This window comes from Protomyctophum parallelum, assembly GCF_964188405.1.
Source record: "Protomyctophum parallelum genome assembly, chromosome: 3".
NCBI lineage: Eukaryota > Metazoa > Chordata > Actinopteri > Myctophiformes > Myctophidae > Protomyctophum > Protomyctophum parallelum.
In genome coordinates, this window is record NC_139698.1 from 27,150,780 (window position 1) to 27,162,469 (window position 11,690).

At 49.0% G+C, this 11,690-nt stretch overlaps 1 protein-coding gene across 2 annotated transcripts in view; it reads right to left on the reverse strand.

Moving 5' to 3' along the window:
* LOC310856383 (ataxin-1-like) overlaps positions 1–11,462 on the reverse strand; it is a 38,036-nt gene extending 26,574 nt beyond the window's left edge. For both annotated transcript variants that reach the window (XM_083761786.1, XM_083761785.1), the window contains exon 1: positions 11,069–11,462. The gene's annotated coding sequence lies outside the window, so the exon portion shown is untranslated. The remainder of the gene's footprint in view (positions 1–11,068) is intronic.
* Between the last annotated feature and the right edge of the window lie 228 nt (positions 11,463–11,690).

Genomic DNA, 11,690 nt, shown 5'->3' on the forward strand with positions numbered 1-11,690 from the left:
ACATTGTCCTGCATCAGATCATGTGTCCCTATATCCAAATCAGGTTCTCCAATAGAGCACCGAAGTCAGACGTCAATATCGGTAGAGGGCGCTGAGTCCACGGATTCATGTACTTTTTTATTTGCATTGTAATCCCCATAGGGGGATTTTAGATCGCCTCATACAAGAACTGTGTTTGAAAAATAACAAATCATCCTGTCCATTTCACTCATATGGATATGAAGAATCATATCATCAGACTGAGAGAAAACGTTATTGTTACTGCTGCTGAATTAGTTACATTTTCGCTAGAAACAGACTGAAATATATGACAGACTGACTGTCATAAACGATACAGAGCCACCTGCCCGACAATTTCGCAGAGACAGTTTGTGTATTGGGGGGCCTTCCTATACACAGCTTTAATGTTTGTCTTTAGTTCAATGTTTGTTTTGTAAACACCATTGACAATGAAGGGAAAATTTACGTCATAATGTGCCTCATTATGTCATATTGTCTCTTTATTGTTAATGGCGTTGTGTTGGCACCGTTTGTTTTACATCACCATTACATCACCTAATCAGCGCCCCTCACTTCACACGGGTGTGATTTGTTTTGGACAACAATTCTTATATGAGACGATTTTAAGATGACCCCATGTTATTCTCCATGGAGAAAAACTTCCATGAACCAGGGGATGAGCGAGTGACGTCAGGACTTCGGCGCTCTATTCTTCAACAACAGTATGACATCATGCTGTTGCACACAGAAGCAGATCACTACACCTGTGTGTCAGCATGACTTCATCATGCTGTTGCACATCAATCACTACAGAAGCGGATCACCAGGCGACTTACATGAAGACACATCCTGCTCCGTCTCTCAGCTCATGGCTTCATGCCCTTCATTCTATCCACCCAGACCTCTTCAGTCTCCCTCCCTCCCTCCCTCCCTCCCTCCCTCCCTCCGTCCGTCCGTCCGTCCGGCACCATGACTTTGACAAGGTCATTGCATCCAAAAAGAAAAGGAGCTACAAGGAAAGCAGTGGTGCAGATTCGTCTAAACACAAAGGATGAGTGCAGAGAGAGAGAGGGGGGGGGGGAGATATAGGGGAGATTGAGATAGAGGGAAAGATAGAGAGGGAGCAAGCAATGCAGGGAGGAGGAAGACAGAGTGAAGGAGGAAGAGAGATAAACAAAGAAGAGACCGCGGAAAACAGCAGAGGGAGAGAGAGAGAGAGAGGTGAACGAGGAAGAGATAGATACAGTACCGAGAAATGGTGATTGCGAGAGGAGAGATGAATGAACGAATGACATAGAGAGACAGAGGAAGATAGAGAGAGAGAGAGAGAGAGACAGAGAGAGAGGGAGAGTGAGAGAGAGAGAGAGTGAGAGAGAGAGAGAGAGAGAGAGAGAGAGAGAGAGAGAGAGAGAGAGAGAGAGAGAAACAGAGAGTGAGAAAACAGAGATGATTGTAGAGAAGAAGAAAGCTTAGGAACAGAGGGGAAGAGATTAGAGGGAGGGAGATGGAGAGAAGATTACAGAGGTAGAAGAAAGAGGTGGTGAGGATGAGGAGGGCGTGATAGGAGAGACAGGAGGAAAGATAGAGAGAGAGAGAGAGAGAGAGAGAGAGAGAAGGAATATGGCAGAAAAGAGGAGAGAGCAAAACAATAGGGTGAAGAGAGTAAGAGAGGATGGGGAAAGAGAGAGAGAGATAGCTGCCTCTCCTGACCCACATTGATGCTGCTTGCAGCGCATACGACACAAACACACACACACAAACACGCACAAACACGCGCATGCACACGCACGTGCAACAGCCCGTGCAACAGCCCGCGCCACCGCCACCGCCATAATGAACCGAATCCCCAGGCAGGCAGGCGACATCACCTTTATAAAACCACGTTTAACACAGTGGTGGTGGTGGTGGGAAAAGTACTCACCTGTTTTACTTAAGTAAAAGTATAGTGCAATTCAGAAATACTCCGTTATACAAGTAGAAGTCCCGGAAATCAAAATGTACTAGTGCAACAGTATTGGTATCAAAATGTGCCAAAAGTAAAAGTACTCATTATGCAGAATGTCCCATTTCACATGTTTTCAAACATATACAGATCTATCAGATCTACAAGCTACAATCTACAATCGATGCGACGCCTTGTGAGCTTGTAGATCGGCTATTTTCAAAATGAATGGCCTAAATGTATATACGGATGAACTGTAGTGGGTAATAATAATAATGTAATAATAATCCAAATCTACAAAGTAACTAGTAACTAAAGTTTTGAAATAGTTGTAGTGGTAAATGTACTTAGTTACTTTACACCACTTTAGCACAAAGCCCCGGGGCGAGCTCCTCCGCTTCCCACCAGCCATCATCATCCTGCGTTTCGTCCAGTGTTTCTCAGACTTTGTCATGGCAAGGACTAGTGTTGATTCCATCGACTAAAGCCCCAAACCACACCAATATCCCCAATGGCAGTTGCAAGGAGTTGCACTTTAAAACTGTTTTGTTGCAAGGAGTTTCAAGGAGTTGCTACTATAGTTGCATTGGTGTGGTTTGCAATGGGATTCACAAATCAAACCGGGTTGAACTGAATAGAAATTGTATTTCAGAGTTTTATCTGGCCCCTTTCTTTTTCTTTAGATACTGCAGGAGAGTGTAGGTAGAGATACGGCACTGGACTGGGACCAAATAATTGCACTGGTATTTTATGCCTTGACTGCCCCACTTCAGATGTGGGGGAAATAGGTGCCTCGCCTAAGATTTATTTAAAGGGATAGTTCCGATTTTTGGACTTAAAGCTGTAGGGAATACTCCATTAATATAGTTGTTGCAAAGGTATTAATTGATTGCCCGAGTCCCGTGGTGGGAGCTTTGGTGAATATGAAGTAGTTCCGGTTATTTGGTGGGGGACGGGGGTCACTCTGGAGGCCACGCATTAAAAATAAATTAATCCACAAAACTAGCGTCATTTGTATTGTTGACTTATTTCTACCATAGAGAAACTTTCGTTCAAGTTTTACAGTTAAAAAAAATAATAATAATAATAATGAAAAAGTATTCTACAATACTAGAATACTACATCTACAAGCTCGTAACGTGGCACGAAGCCTTAGATCTGCTATTTTCACTAGTCTGGGTCCCGCGGGCAGACGTCTGATCTCTCTTTTCGGGTCTTTCTCGACCTGAAAGGTTTGGGAACCACTGGCTGTAAATGAGCTGCAGATCTGGGGCTGTCTTCAACCAATCCCTCCCTCCGTTATGTGCCCAGGAGGCAGACCCACACATGCTCACAATGGGAAAGAAAGGCACGCGCGCACACACGCACACACACACACGCACACACGCGCACACACCTTGCCTACATTTTTCCACAGATGCCTATTAATATAACACTGAAAGCAACAATATAGGCTACACGCCCTTCATGATGCCACCGAGAACAAAGGAGAGCTTTCACTGCATGAACATCCCGACAGACCGCACAGGACAGGAAAGGGCCTCTCGGACACTCGGTCACTTACAGTTGTACACGCTCCACAGCGGCAAGGGCCTAATGACAAAGTCTTTGGTTTAAAATGTGCCTTGTGTGACCCTAGTGGTACAATGTGTCATCCCTCTCTCTAGTTCCCTTCCACAATACTTTTTTCAGTCAGACAACTCTTAGAATGAATTTAGAATATATATTTATTGAGCATAATTGAGCATAGATATATGAAGCATATATATATATATATATTGGCGTCGGGCCTCTGTCCCTATTCATTCCCTGTAAGATTAACATTTTAGTTAAGTTATAAGCCAAAAAGAACTAGAAAAAGTGCCCTTCTGGGCACAGGTCTCCACCAGGATTCTTCCTCAGCCTAGTGGGAATATGCGTGCACAGTTTCATCGCAATCGGACGCTGCGTTGAGGAGTTGTGGCGATTTGTACAAAGCGGGCTACTCCTGAAAACTGTAGGAGCCAATCGTGGCCAATCAGGATGGAATATGAGAAATCAAACAAACCTGTCTTGATCACATGTGTACCGATTTGCGTGAAATTTGGATAAAATCTGAAGGAGTAATAATAGAAAATGTGTTTTACATATGTCGGCCTCCTGGTGGCGCTATAAAGAGCAGATGTGAAAATTTCCAGACAAAGGTTTTTCCTTGGCCTCTAGGGAGTTGGCATACAAAGTTATCCACAGATCCGTGCAGTTAGAGGTAAAAACACTTTTCGGCCAGTTATAGCACCACCTTGAGGCTGAGTTGAAATTGTTCATGTGGCATTTCGTCCTCGGCCTAGTGGGAATGTGGGTGCACAATTTCACGGAAATCACGCGATGTGTTCATGATTTGCAGCATTTTGTTTGAAACTGAGCACTGAGAACTTTGGAAGCCAATCTTAACCAATCAGGATGGAGTGTGAGAAATGTGAAAGACCGGTTTCGTTGAATGGCTCTAGAGAGACTGTGTACCAATTTGCGTGATGTTTGGACAAAATCTGTAGGTGTACTGTGCAAAAACTTGTTTTGCACAAAGCGGCCTCCTGGTGGCGCTATAACAGGCCGTTCTGGAAAGTTTGGGGCAGAGGTTCATCGTTGGCATCCAGGGAGTGTGTGTGCAAAATTTGGCATCGACCGGGTTAACGGTGGCCGAGATTAGCTGCTCACGGACACACGGACGGACGGACGGACGGACACACACACACACACACGGACGGACGGACGGACGGAGTGCAAAACATACTCTCCCCCCATGCCTTCGGCCTGGTGGAGACAATTACAAGGATCAAACAAGAGCCTACAGGTGGATGCTGGGGAGGCGGTGGGGTTTGCAAAACTTCATGAGCAGCAGGTTAGCAGCGAGCAAGGCAGGGAAGCAGCAGTAGCGCCGCACGACCGCACGGCATGAGAGAAGCCAGGAATGAGCAGGTAGGCAGAGAAGCTTAAATAGCCGCTCTGATCAGGTAAAGAGTGCATGATGTGACTATAGTCACCTGATCAGATAAGAGTGCTCACGAGTTGTCTGCCTGAACTAGCTACGTAGGTTGCGCATAATTTAAAGGGATAGTTCGGATTTTTTTAACTTAAGCTGTATGAAATACTTGCCATTAATATAGTGGTTGCAACTGTATTCATTGATTGAGAGTCCCGTGGTGGGAGTTCTGCTCTGGTTTTGGTGAATATATAAAGTAGTTCCGATCATTCTGTGGGGGGCACTGGGGGCCACACAGTAAAATTTAATTAATTCACAAAACTGACTTAATTTAATATTACACCAAAACCAGAGCAGAACTCCCACCACGGGACTCTATGTCCATCCCTATGTCTGTATGTCCCTATGTTTAGGGTACCAACAGGGGGCGCTGTTGCACTACTCACCTCAAAATAGTAAAAAAGGCAAAGAAGTTTAGGTATAAGTGGTAAGGCACTGACGAAAATAGGGCCCTAATAGTTTAAACTTTAAACTAGTGGCCCCTAGAGTCTGTGATTCAAGAGTATTGTTTGGAACAAAGTGTTGGATGGACAAGTTGCATGGAAATCTGCCCATTCCATTTGGGGATATCTAGATGAAAGGCCATGGGATCTTCACACACATGTTCTGTTTACAGCACCTGAAAACCATGGAACAAGCAACCAATATTAAGAGGTATCAACACCCACAGTCCTCAGAATGGTCTGTAATGGTTAAGATACACAGCAAAAATCCTGAGTGTGCAAAAATACACCCATAAAGGCACCCAAAAATACACCCAGTTTTAGAGTTTAACCATATAAATCCCATATAATCCATTGTCTGGGGTCCCCAGGGGTCTGTACTCTCGTCAACCTTAACCTGAACACATAGTGAGCTTGTAGATGGGCTATTTTCACCAAATGTTGTTCCCCTAGGTTTGGGGAACCGTGGGCCTGGTAGGAGAAGGCGTGGTCGCCATGGCGGCCAACACCACCAGGAACCTCCGCCTCCCAGTTCTCCACGGCCCAGCTCTCTCCTGCCTGGCACCCCGCTGCCTGGCATCCAGAGCACTGCACTGCCCAGCGTCCATGAACCCTTGCCAGCTCTCTGCATTGATGACCTGCCTGCGCCCTCTGCACCCTCACCGACTGTACCTCCTGCTGACATGCCAGAGCCCTTGCCAGCCATCTCCCTAGGTGTCCTGCCTGCGCCCTCTGCACCCTCAACAGTCCTTTCAGCCGGTGACCTGCCAGAGCCCTTGGCAGTCATCTCCAGTGGTGACCGGCATCAGCCTGACGTTATGGAAGCTCTGCTCCTGGGCTATCTGGTCAGCTGCTTCCTACAGCTGCCAGGTGTGTTGGGCGATGGCTCTCCTTCTCCAGAGTCTGCAGCACCCTCCTCATCCCCTGGGTGTGCAGTGTTCTCTGGGGTCGCAGCATCCTCCTCGTCTCCTGGGTGTGCAGCGTCCTCTGGGTTCCCGGCGCCAGATTCTGCAGCATCCTTCTCGTCTCCTGGGTGTGCAGCGTCCTCTGGGTTCCCGGCGCCAGAGTCTGCAGCATCCTCGTCTCCTGGGTGTGCAGGGTCCTCTGGGGTTCCGTCTCCAGAGTCTGCAGCATCCTCCTCGCCTCCTGGGTGTGCAGCGTCCTCTGGGGTCCCGTCTCCAGAGCCTGCAGCATCCTCCTCCTGTTCTCCGCCTGCAGTCCCGCCTGCAGCTCCGCCTCCTCCGCCTGCAGTCCCACCTGTAGCTCTGCCTCCTCCTCCTGCAGTCCCGCCTGCAGCTCCGCCTCCTCCGCCTGCAGTTCCACCTGCAGCTCTGCCTCCTCCGCCTGCAGTCCCACCTGCAGTCCCGCCTGTGGCTCCGCCTGCAGCATCCCCGGCACCGCTTCCACGGTCCGCTGCCCCGTCTCGGCCTCCAGGCCGCCCTCCTGACGGAGCCTCCGCTGCCCCGCCTCGGCCTCCAGGCCGCCCTCCTAACGGCGCCTCCGCAACCTCGTCTCGGCCTCCAGGCCGCCCTCCGGACGACGCCTCCATGTCTCGACCTCCTGGCCGTCCCCCAGATGACACCTCCGCTGCCTCATCCCAGCGTCCTGGCCGTCCCCCAGATGACACCTCCGCTGCCTCATCCCAGCGTCCTGGCCGTCCCCCAGATGACACCTCCGCTGCCTCATCCCAGCGTACTGGCCGTCCCCCAGATGACACCTCCGCTGCCTCATCCCAGCGTCCTGGCCGTCCCCCAGATGACACCTCCGCTGCCACCTCCCATCCTCCCGGACGTCCCCCTGAAGGCACCAGCCTTGCCTCTGGCCGTCGTCCTGGCCGCCCGCCTGAAGATCCCCTTTGCTCTGCCTCTGTTTTCCCTCCTCCAGGGCCCCTCCACCCGCCCTGCTCGTCCCTCGTCAATATGTTTGGACGTCTGGTATCCGTCCCTTGAGGGGGGGGTACTGTCATGATCTGTCTCTCCACAGACCATGTCAGCCTGGCCACTCCCACTTCCCCTTCCACCCTGCAGTCCCATTCACTCACCTGTCTCCAACTCCCTCGTCATTCCACCTGTGAACAATTCGTCAATCAACCTTCCCCCTTTAAGACTGGACTCATTACAAACATTCAGTGTCAGTTCATAGTTTGGTGTTGTCGATGTCCCCTGTGTGTTCCTGGTTCCTTGTACTCCTCTGAGGTTTGATTTTTGGACTTTGTATTCTGCGCTTTGCATCGTGTTTGTAAAGTTATTTACAGTTTTGGAATTTTTGGTATTTTGGCATTTTTTGGTTTTCCTGAGCTTGAAGCTAGTCCTTGTTTGTCAGCTGCCATCTTGCTTTAATAAATACGTCTACATTTGAACATACTGTCTTGAGACTCTGCATTTGGGTTCAGTCTTCCTGATATCGTAACAGGGGGTCCTTGACATGAAAAGGTTTGGGAACCACTGGGTTAAGACTCATACGTGGCCGGTTTAGACTCAACCCGTGGCTTCCGCGTGCGTTTAGGGTTAGGGTGTCGGTCACTGTCGGACTATTGCGTGTAGGACTGTTAGTACGTCGGACCAACAATATGCACCCGCACTTGCCCTGCCGACCTCAGACTAAATGCTGTCAGAGGCTTTCCTCCTCCTGTGACTCCCTGACACCCCCCAGTCATTCCCCCCACTGTCTGCCTCAAAAATACATTCAAGCACGAGTGGAATGAAGCCTATACCTCTCTCCTTCAAAAGCAAAGACAAGTACGAGGGATGACAGGCAGCGGAAGAGTACAGCAGGAGCCACTTGGAGCATTTTAACCAGCACTCTGCTCACACTCAACTCAACGACGACTTGAGCACGGCTCCTTTATAAATAACGCCCACTCAGAAAACCCAGGAATAGGGCGTGTGTTTGTATGTATGTGCGTGCGTGTTCTATGCTGTAGACTCCAAGTAAGAGGTGTCTCCTTCCCGCCATTGGTTCCTCTAGCTCAGTGGTTCTCAACCTTTTTATACCAAGTACCACCTCAGACAATATTTGGCTCTCTCCAAGTACCACCATAATAACTGATTTAAAAAACGGGAGCATAGACCTGCCCCATCCTATTCAGCTATGCACAGTTTGCACACACAGGAGGGAAATGTAATTTATTCTTTGACTGCTTTTTTTTCCATTCCTAAGCCAATAAGGCTGCCGTTTCTAATGTGATTAATCAGTTCTCAAATTTTCCATTAACGGTGTGCTGCATGCCATGCTCATTTCAGCACGCCTGGAGAGCCAATTTCAACCAATTGCTTGGTCAGAAGAACTACCTGTAGTAAAATAAATATTTCATTCCACTGTTGTCGTTTCTTTTTGGGGCGACTCCTCTGCGTACCAGAGGGGGGGTTCAAGTACCACCAGTGGTGTACGTACGTACCACAGGTTGAGAATCACTGCTCTAGGTCTCTCACGCTGGCCCTGCATGTGTCTTGACTCAGTGTAGAGGGTTTCATGAGGTCAGATCAACATACTGTATGGAATGTCAGAACAGGTCAGCTCCATACAGTATATGGAGATCTAAGGGTGCGGTAGCGGGGACATTCTCTTGAGTGTACAGGGTTTGATGAGCGCCCATAGGTAGGGCCAGGCCTTCATTTTCGGGCCTGTTGAGAACTCTAGTTTTTGCCGGCTTCACTAATAACTTTGGGGCAGGCCTTTAGCCCGTGGACCCCCCCATTTGAAAATATACACCAAGGACCCCCATAAGAGAAGATTTTTTATTTTTTCATTAAATGGCATTTCTATCTCTGATATGAGACCCCAATTTATATTATAAAAGTTAATTTAACTCAGAGAGTGTACAAATGGAACCAAATGGACCCGTTAGGGTCCATTTGTACACTCTCTGAGTTACAGACCCATAAGGGTCCATTTGGTTCCTAACTATCATTTAGCTGGGGACCCCCTGGAACTCCCTCAAGGACCCCTAGGGGTCCCCAGATCCCACTTTGGGAACCAGTGGGATAGATCCATGGCGTGTGCTAGGAGAGACAGACTCCTATGGTTCCAACACGTCTCCACAACAGACTGGATGGTAGGATAGACCCATGGTGTGCGGTCAAGCCCCCAGAACGGTTGGCCAATGTTGAAGCACTCAGCCCTACTGGTCAAAGCTGGGACTGCAGCGTGTATTTAGCACAAGTAAACCCCGTGCAGCTGGGGTTTAACATTGAGCGCTTGTTAGCAATTCCGCATTTTGGACACAAAATGTTGGTATCAAAATAGAAAAAAAAATCCATTTGTCCATTGAAATGAATAGCAGGGGGCGGGGCTGTCACTCCCGGTCCGCCCTCTATCGTTTATAACTCTATGCGTGCGGTACGTAGGGGAGACTCCTATGGTTCCAACACGTCTCCAGGACTGCTGGGATAGACCCATGGCGTATAGGAGATGGTTCCAACTTAAAGCGCCGTCTCACTGCCTAGCCAGCCCTGCGCTCTATACGCCCGGGATTCAATTACGCTTCTGTCTGTGCAAAAGGATTCTCCTCCTGTTCTTCTGAAAGGCAAAATGATGCAACGTGGATAAAACACGTACAGCCTGCACAACCTTCGCTGAATGAGAAACACTGTCTGTCTATACCCCTCCATAAGGCACGCCAGTTAAGTACGAGGTGGAGGCGCAAGGCTATATATAGCACAAACAAAAACACTATCAGACGAGGCTACTCTGGGCTACGTTATACATACATGATACAGGGTGGGAGGGGGAGGCAGAGGATGTTGATATACGTGTGCGTGTGTGTGTGTGTGTGTGTGTGTGTGTGTGTGTGTGTGTGTGTGTGTGTGTGTGTGTGTGTGCGCGCGCGCTCGCACCACAGACCGAACTTCACCCCATTCCAATACAATCATTCATCCTCCGTACAAGACAGATTCTGTGTAGACTACAGTATACTATAGTACTACAGTATACTATAGTATACACTATAGTACTATAGTATACTATACTACTACAGTATACTATAGTACTATATAGTATACTGTAGTACTACAGTATACTATAGTACTACAGTATAGTCTCTTACTCTCTTCTCAAGTCCAAATGAGTCGCTTTTCCTGCCTGTCCCTTTAAGGGGCGGTCCATCCGTGTGGCAGTAAAGCAGACAAGAACAGGCATAGAGAGAGAGAGAGAGAGAGAGAGAGAGAGAGAGACAGACATATAGAATGAGAGAGAGAGAGAGAGTGAGAGAGAGACATGGAATGAGAGAGAGAGAGAGAGAGCGAGAGAGAGAGAGCTGAGGCTGTTTGTCTTCACAATGACTCCAGAGTTCTGCATCACTGGCCCAACATAACATCGCTCACACACAACATTACAAGCACAGAGAGAAATGCGCGCGCGCGCGCACACACACACACACACACGCACACAGAGAGAGAGCAGCCATTACCTGTCTGTTCCCTTTTCAACAAGCAAACCTTCCGCACAAATCAAACAGGATTCCTGCTGTTAATCACACTCACTGTCACGCTCGGGCAGATGGGTAGATTGGTATAGGCAGGGGGGAGGGGGGGTGCTTTAGAAATGAGATGATCGCATGAGTGGAGCGGGCAGAGCACAAAATACTCCAACAACTACTATCACACCAATCAGGAGGAAAACAGACACCCTCTCTAGTCCCGGCCAAAGGGGCTAAGAATAGCTCACCAGTCTTTCCACGGGCGCCGTTTGCGAAGCATGTCCACGGCTTCCTCCTGTCTGCTGCCTACGTGTGTGTGTGCGTGTGCGTGCGTGTGTGAGTGAGAGAGTGTGTGTGTGTGTGTGAGAGAGAGAGTGTGTGTGTGTGTGTGTCAGGGGGACTTGTTTCCGTGGGGTCGCTCTCTCCTGCTGAATCCCCTCCTTTGTGCCGTGGTTCCTCTGCTCTGGTCCTTATTCTGTTGGTCTCCGTCCGGGCTATAAGCAACAACACAACCAACCCCGCTTAGCCTTCACAGTGCTGCCTGCTTCCCCCTCCTCCGACAACGAGCAGACGCTGGAGGAAGCCCCCCTCTCTGTGTGTGTGTGTGTGTGTGTGTGTGTGTGTGTGTGTGTGTGTGTGTGTGTGTGTGTGTGTGTGTGTGTGTGTGTGTGTCTGCTGCTCTCATGAAGTCTTTGCACCGTGCAACGCTGCTGCTCCAACGTGTTATGCAAGGCCACAGACTGCCAGAGAGCTCACTCTGCCTGCCTGCCTCTCTCTCCCTCCCTCCTCTTTCTCTAGGTTACACCCTCTCCCTCTCTCCCTCTCTCTCTCTCTCTCAGTACTCCACTGGCACACAGCTCCTCCCCCCAA